Source organism: Otolemur garnettii, unplaced genomic scaffold, assembly GCF_000181295.1.
Source record: "Otolemur garnettii isolate 467f Iridium unplaced genomic scaffold, OtoGar3 scaffold00040, whole genome shotgun sequence".
Classification (NCBI taxonomy): domain Eukaryota; kingdom Metazoa; phylum Chordata; class Mammalia; order Primates; family Galagidae; genus Otolemur; species Otolemur garnettii.
In genome coordinates, this window is record NW_003852435.1 from 1,670,440 (window position 1) to 1,677,669 (window position 7,230).

Consider the following 7,230-nt stretch of genomic DNA (forward strand, 5'->3'; position numbering starts at 1 on the left):
GCCTCTCATTAAGACAAGCACAAATTGATCCAGAGTGTTCAAGGGCAAACCATTAAAAGCACTGCTATTGTTCTACTATTTGTTTCTCTTTCGCTTCCTTTTAAATTTACTCCTCTTCAATTCATTGAATTTTTTTTCCTTATTCTCAGACTCTCTTAGGAAAAATTCTGTGCACTTTTCTAAGTTGAATCTCATTTTGCCATTCTCGCCCATATTCTTATTCCTAGGGGAAAGACATGGCTAGAATTCTTGTGTGTATGACTGATAAAGCCTTTAGAAAAAGAGATAATGAGGAACAGACCAGCAGAGATCAAAGACTCTCCAGCATAGATAGAACACAACAAGTATATCCTCTCAAAAGCAGTCCAGTCATTAATATGCCGGGGATGGGAGTCCTCGTCTGAGTGGTCAGGCAGGGGGCAGCATTTAGTGAGGAAGTGCAGCAGCAGAGACAACTGTCCCAGTCACAGGAGGGAATTATGTAGGAGCAAAGCACTCTAATAAAAATAAGAGGGACAGAAAAAAGAAAGGACTGGAAATACACAGAAAACACTTTATACTCAGGGACATGTATAACCCTGTACGTTGCTTCCTGACTGCTAAGAGTGTTGCTGTAGTGAAGAAGCAGCCGGAACAAGCAGAGGATTGTCTGGCAAGGCACCATAGCGGGGGCAGCCTCTGGACACCAAGGCACTTTTACTTCTAATAGAAAAGAGACTAAACCAAGACGTTCAGCAGGCTGGAGCAGTGAGGGAGCACAGGTACAGAAAGACCTCACTGCTCTAGCTTTTCTGGTTCCTGCTCTTCTTGGGTCAGAGCCCTTTCTTTTCCACATTCCAGCTTGGTTTGGTATGGGCTCTCCCTTGCAAAGTAAGCTCCATTTCCTGTCTGCGAGTTCCAGAAAGCTTGAAGCTTTAGGAAACAAGAGTTGCCTTCATAGAACTACAGGTGCCTCACTGTGTCATCCCTCTTAGGAAGTGATATCTGAATGAAGGATTTATCTTCCCTCTCCTAACACATGTACCAATAAGATCTGGTTAGGATACTCTTTGCTTTGTTGCTTTCAGTCAAAATGCCATATGACAGCTGGCAAATAAAAGCGATAGGCAATTAAGGCTTTCAAAGCAACTGTCTTGGACATTTCCCTATTTATGTGTGATGTCTTGGGCTTGCCATTGTCTTCCTGGTTCTGTGTTCCTGCTTCAGTCCACACTTCTGTACGTTTTGTCTTTGTCCACCCTATGTCTCCTTTAGGGCAGTAGACAGCAGCTGGTCAGATCCTGCCTATGATCCGTTTTGTGGTTTCCCTGTTTCCAGTGCAGTGGGGTGGGGTGGGCGTGGCACCCCCTGGGCTAGCTTGCTTTCCCTCTCTCTGTCTTCACCCTCCATCCTCTTCACTTCTGCCCCTGTACCCCTGCCCTCCTCACCATTTCCTCCGCCTCACCTTTACCACTAGAGAACGATTATGGTACAGCCTTCCCAGTGATGAGAGTTCTCATACTGACTGAGGAAAGAATGCTGCTAAACAATTTCCTAGAAGTGATAAAGTCATTTTTACAAAGTTAAAATACTGATGAAATAGGAAGGGGCAAATCTGGGCACATTCGCTACTTTTGATTACTCCAGCAGTCCTCAGCCGAGAGTGAATTTGCTCCACTCCCCAGGGTACAGCTGGCAACATCTGCAGATGCGTTGGTTGTCACAAACCTTTGGGAAGCTAAAGGGTTTGCTGCCTGCACTAGTCAGTGGAGGCCGGGGATATCTCTAAATGTCCTTCAAAGTACAGGACTTATCAAGCCTAAACTGTTAACTTTGCCTTGGATGAGAAACCTTGGGTGGCCATAACTGTAACAAAGTCACATTATTATATTTACTTCTGGTCACTTAATTCACCTGAGAGGAAGAAGATATAGTCTTTATAACTAGGCAAATGGATGCAATTTTCTTTGGAACAACCTTTATTCTTGGCTCTTCTTCCCATTCAGTTTCTAAGAACTATTCTATACCAGGAATCAGCAAACTTAGTCTATGTCAGATAGGAAATGTTTTAGACTCTGTGGGGCAAAGAAGCAAAATTGTGGCTACTTAAATCACAAGAGAGAAAACGCCTGCTGCTTCTTGCTTTGTTTGCCTAGAATGTGTCCCTGGTGGGGAACAACCTTCACACCCAGTTGTGGTTGGCTGGAGATATTCTCTGGAGGAACGGCAACCAGCCGAAGGGACTGGGGCTTTGTGGTGAGGTGAGTCCTGGACTGAGGGTCTACCAGTCCACACTTACAGTGAAGTCCCCAGCATTCAGGTAACAGTGAGGGCTGGCCCTGGCCAGCAACAAGGCTCAGCTGCCAGTTGGACAGGCAAGTGCTAAGTACTGAGTGTAGCACACAGGGTGGAGGCTCATTTGCCTTGTAATTAGTAGCTGGCTCATGTGGTGCCCACTGGCGCTTGAGAAACAGGAGAGTTTGGCTCTCAGCTGCAGTTTGACAACCTCTGATCTGTAGCATTCTGGACCTTGCATTTCGCCATCATCCTTTTCTCTGAGAGAGAGGATTATTTGATTTCAATATGAAGGGAATTTTTTGACTGTTTGGAAGTTTGTAGCAATAGCAGAATTTAACTTAAACATGGAAAAAAGCCACATGTAAATATTATTTTCTCTAAATAGAGTCAGCCTTGTGCAGATCTACCATTTAAATAAAACTTCAGATTTCTAACTGTTGGGGGATCCTTTGGGTTCACTAAAAGATGTTCACATCTAGGTGCCCTACTACTTAAAAACCAAAATAACAAATAAACAAAACCCCTTAAGAACAGTGGGGATACATGTATACTGTATCCTCTAAACCTGTAAACTGACAAGCTAAAATATTGGTCTGATTTTAATGTCAGAATGTCTATAAGGGGCAGTCTAAGTAAGTTAAACATTTCATATTTTATATAAAAGAAAGGGAAATAATTATCAGAAAATAGTCAAAACCCATTCTCACTTCCAAAGAGGTGCATTATCTTTTGTATACTTCTTGGTTTAAGCTTATTCCTCCACCTGTATCTTTGCTCCAATCTATTTTTAATCATCTTACAAATAACATTTTTTTTTTTTTGAGACAAGAGCCTCAAGCTGTCGCCCTGGGTAGAGTGCCATGGCATCATAGCTCACAGCAACCTCCAACTCCAGGGCTCAAGTGAGTGTCCTGCCTCAGCCTCCCAAGTAGCTGAGACCACAGGTCCCTGCCACAATGCTCGGCTATTTTTTGGTTGCAGCTGTCATTATTGTTTGGTGGCCTGGGCTAGATTTGAACCCGCCACCTTAGGTGTATGTGGCTGACCTGAGCCACAGGCGCTGAGCCATAACTTTTTAAACTATATCTCCCTTGGTAGCTAAATTTAAGAGGAGCATCATTCTAAGGGCTTTAAAAAATCTTGAAGTATTCTCATTATATTTGGTAACAACACATGAATGCTTGCTATCACTGCTATCTATATAATACCCTAGCAGAGGTCTTGAAGAGTGCAATGAGATAAGAAAAAAATATCCATTTATTGCTTATATTAGTCAAGATTACCCAGAGTGACAGAACCAATAGAATATATAGATGGAGATATAGAAGAGGGGATTTATTAGGAAATTTGGCATATACGATAATAGAGGCTGTGAAGTCCCACAACAGGCTGTCTGCAAGTTGGAGACCCTGGACACTGGCTCAATGCAGGTCCAAAGGTGTCAGAACCACAGAAGCTGATGGTGTAACTCCTGGTAGGAGGCTGAAGACTAGAGAATCCAGGGTGGAAGAAGACCCTGGTGTAACTCCTGGATTCTAAAAGCCTCAGAGCCTGAAGTTCTGATGTCTTAAGCATCGGAAAAGAAGAGCATCTCAGTTCTAGAATAGAGAGAAGAAATCACCTTTCCTCTGACATCTTAGTTTGTCCAGCTCTCAGCAGATTGAATGGTGTCTGCCCCAATTGGTTCACTGACTCATATGCCAATTTCCTCTGCAAACACCTTTACTTACATACCCAGGAATAAAGCTTCACCAGTTCTCTAGACATCCCTTAACCCAGTGAAATTGACACCTGAAATTAACCATCACACTGCTCTGCTCATCCTAAATTGGTGTGTTCTCCAGATGTATATTCTTCTTACTCCATGTTCTTCACCTATGTGAACTCATTATCTCCTGTGGTTTGTAGTATATAAGTTACAAGTCCAAACCTATTCTGGAAATTGTGATTTTCCTCTGAATTGTGTAGTCTTATCCTCCAGTTCTTTACTAGACAGCTCTAGCTTGAGATGGGTTCCAGCAGCCTCATGGGTGCCAGCTGCCTCATCCCCCGCCCCCCAAGATGGATACTGCCTGCCACCCATGTGCACCATGGGGCTGTGTAGGATAAAAGATGAAAGGACAAAAAGATGAGGATACCATAACTCTGAAATGATGACAGGCACCATTACTCTTAGATGGCCCGGATCGGGCTGGAACAGGACAAGGTAAGAACAAATGGGCCAAATACTGTCATGATGAAAGTTAACGAGCTAAGTGCTGTGACAAATTGTTTTACTTATCCATTAGTTGCTAGATCTGCATTATGTTACCTTATTGTTACCTAACTGCCCTTTACCTTACCTATTGACTAAACCACTAAATTGCAAGGCTCCCTTCTGTAAAAGGGGTCAGTGTGACCCTGTGCTTGCTTTTTGCTACTTTCTCCAACTTTCTTTTTGCTTCTAATTGCTGACTTTCAGCCCACGTGTTTGGCCCTTTGCCAACTTTCAGACTAGATAAACCCCAACTTCAGACCCCTCAATTCTCTCTCACTTAGTCTGCATCAGACTTTGCTGAGTCAGCCCCGCAGTTAATAAAAGACTCCTTTTTGAAATTCTAATTTGAGTTGGTGGTCCTTATCTTGTCCCATAACAAGCTTATGCCCCATAGGCATCTTGAACTACTTTTCCAACATATTTAATACTGAACTCACAATCATTCTAAATCTTTGCCCATTGTTTTACTTTGCATAAAATATCTTTTGAGCCCTTACTTGTCTAGCTAACTTTTATTTCCTTTTGTCATTGAAGATTCAGCTCAGATACCACCTTCTTCATAAAACTTTAGGTACTATCTCTATGACTGGGAGAAGGGCCACTTTTTTGCACTCACATATCTGCTTATCATATCTCTATCCTGTGTTCCCTCTCCTCAAGGGTACTAAATAAAATTTTACTTATTTTTAAATATCTCTAGTGACCAGTGTGATTACTAGCAGATAAAAGGTGTTCAATACATGATTATTGAAAACAAAAACAACAACAAAACTTGAAGTGATTCTCCAAATTCTGGAATTATAGCTTCTGTAGAAATTTATTCTTGGGATTTTCTTTTAAAAAGGAATTTTAGTTCTGTATAAGGACTATACTATTAGAGAATTTCTTCATTTATGAAAAGCATATGCCATCTAGTCATGCCCTTACTCAAAAGAATGAGACCACCTTCTCATTAATTCATTCAAGAGACTTATTGTACAAAAGTGATCATTAATGCCTGTACCTTTCATACAGGGGATCAAATGAATCTAAAAAGAAAATCTGATAAGGTGTTTTAGAAAGCATTGTGATGTAATGGAAGGAGCAAAGCCTTAGAAGTCACCTGAAAGACCTTGTTGATGTTATATGTGGAGGAGAATGGGCTTTTGTAATGGTGAAGAAAATATTTCCCAGTCCTAGAGAATGTGATCTGAAGGACAGGAGAATAAGAAGTTTATTACATACATTTTTTACAAAAAATCTAATTAATATGAGATTACATAAAATTAGGCCACATTACTTGCATCTGTGAGGCAAAGTCTAGGTTTGTACGTGTCTAGCTATGTCCCCCACACAGGAAGTGTGCTACACACCCTCACATTGTTCCCCCTGGGAAGGAACCTGCCAACCCCTCCTCTCTCCTTCTTGGTTTGGTTAAGCTTTTTCTCCTGTGAGCACATCATTGTTAATCTACAAGTTTCAAATTAATATTGAGTACGTGTGAATGTATTCTTTGCTACAACCTGGAGGGATCTCAAGTAGTCTCTACAGCTATGGTTTTTATGAAAAAAGATTCTGTTCATTTGGGAGAAAGGTTTCCCCAGAGACTAGACCTTGATGTGGCCCGAAGGTCAGAAGAGCTGACGTTTCTAATCTTTTGATCTGCATTTATAACTGAAGACAACAGGTTATCTCTCTTGCATCCATGTTTATTTTCCTTTACCTTAATTAATAGTCCTCTTCACAGTGAAAGGAAAGAGTATTGTAGCCCTTTCTCAGTTCCTATTCTGGACTGCCATGAGGAATAAAATCAAAGAAGAGTACACTGATTTGCAAACAAAATAATGGGAACTAGAGGGCACTCTCTTATTATTATTATTTTTTTAATATTGTTTGGGACTCATTGAGGGTACAAAGAATGAGGTTACTCTGATTGCATTTTTTAGGGAGAGTCCCTCTTATAATTGTGTCACACCCCCAAGAGGCGTGCCCTACACTGTAACCCCCATCTCTCCTCCTTTTTCCCCTCTCTCTATCCCTCATTCCCCTTCTCCCCACATTGTATTAAATCATCTTCTTCATTCATATTGGAGAATACTCTCTTGAGAGAGGAACGGAGGTTTCTCAGGGCCAAGAAGATGAGAAAAAGAGAAGAAAATGGGCAAGAAATCAGCAGGATGAGGATCCTATAATGCAAAACTGGGTAATGAGAAATGTAGGTGCTGCATATGACCAGAAATTTGACTTTGAATACACACAATAGTCTTGCGGATATGGTTCTTAAAAGATACAATAGGTTTGCTGTCCAGCATGGATTAAGGCATTAAAGAAAGGGACAGAGGGGCCTCAGAAACCAAGATGAGAATGAGAATCCAAGTGTTGTAGCAAGAAACCAGAGAGCTTTGGATCAGTAGGAATGTAAATCCTGTAAGGACTGCGTGGACTTTCTGCTGCTGCTGGGTCAAATAGGACAGGAGCCATTTTATTTCCACATTGAAGGAAAAGGTGACCCAGGTCGTTTAGAGTTCTTACAGATGTTCAGATGGTGGATGTTTGCATTAAGCTTAGAATTGCAACAGGTATTTGTGACTGAACAGGCTTGAAGAATTGCATGTTATTAAACCCAGGAAGTTTCAGTGTGGCCCTGAAAAGAGTGAGCATATGAGTTTAATGGTATCAGCATCTTGCAGAGTTCTTTTTCCTTTCTTTCTTTCTTT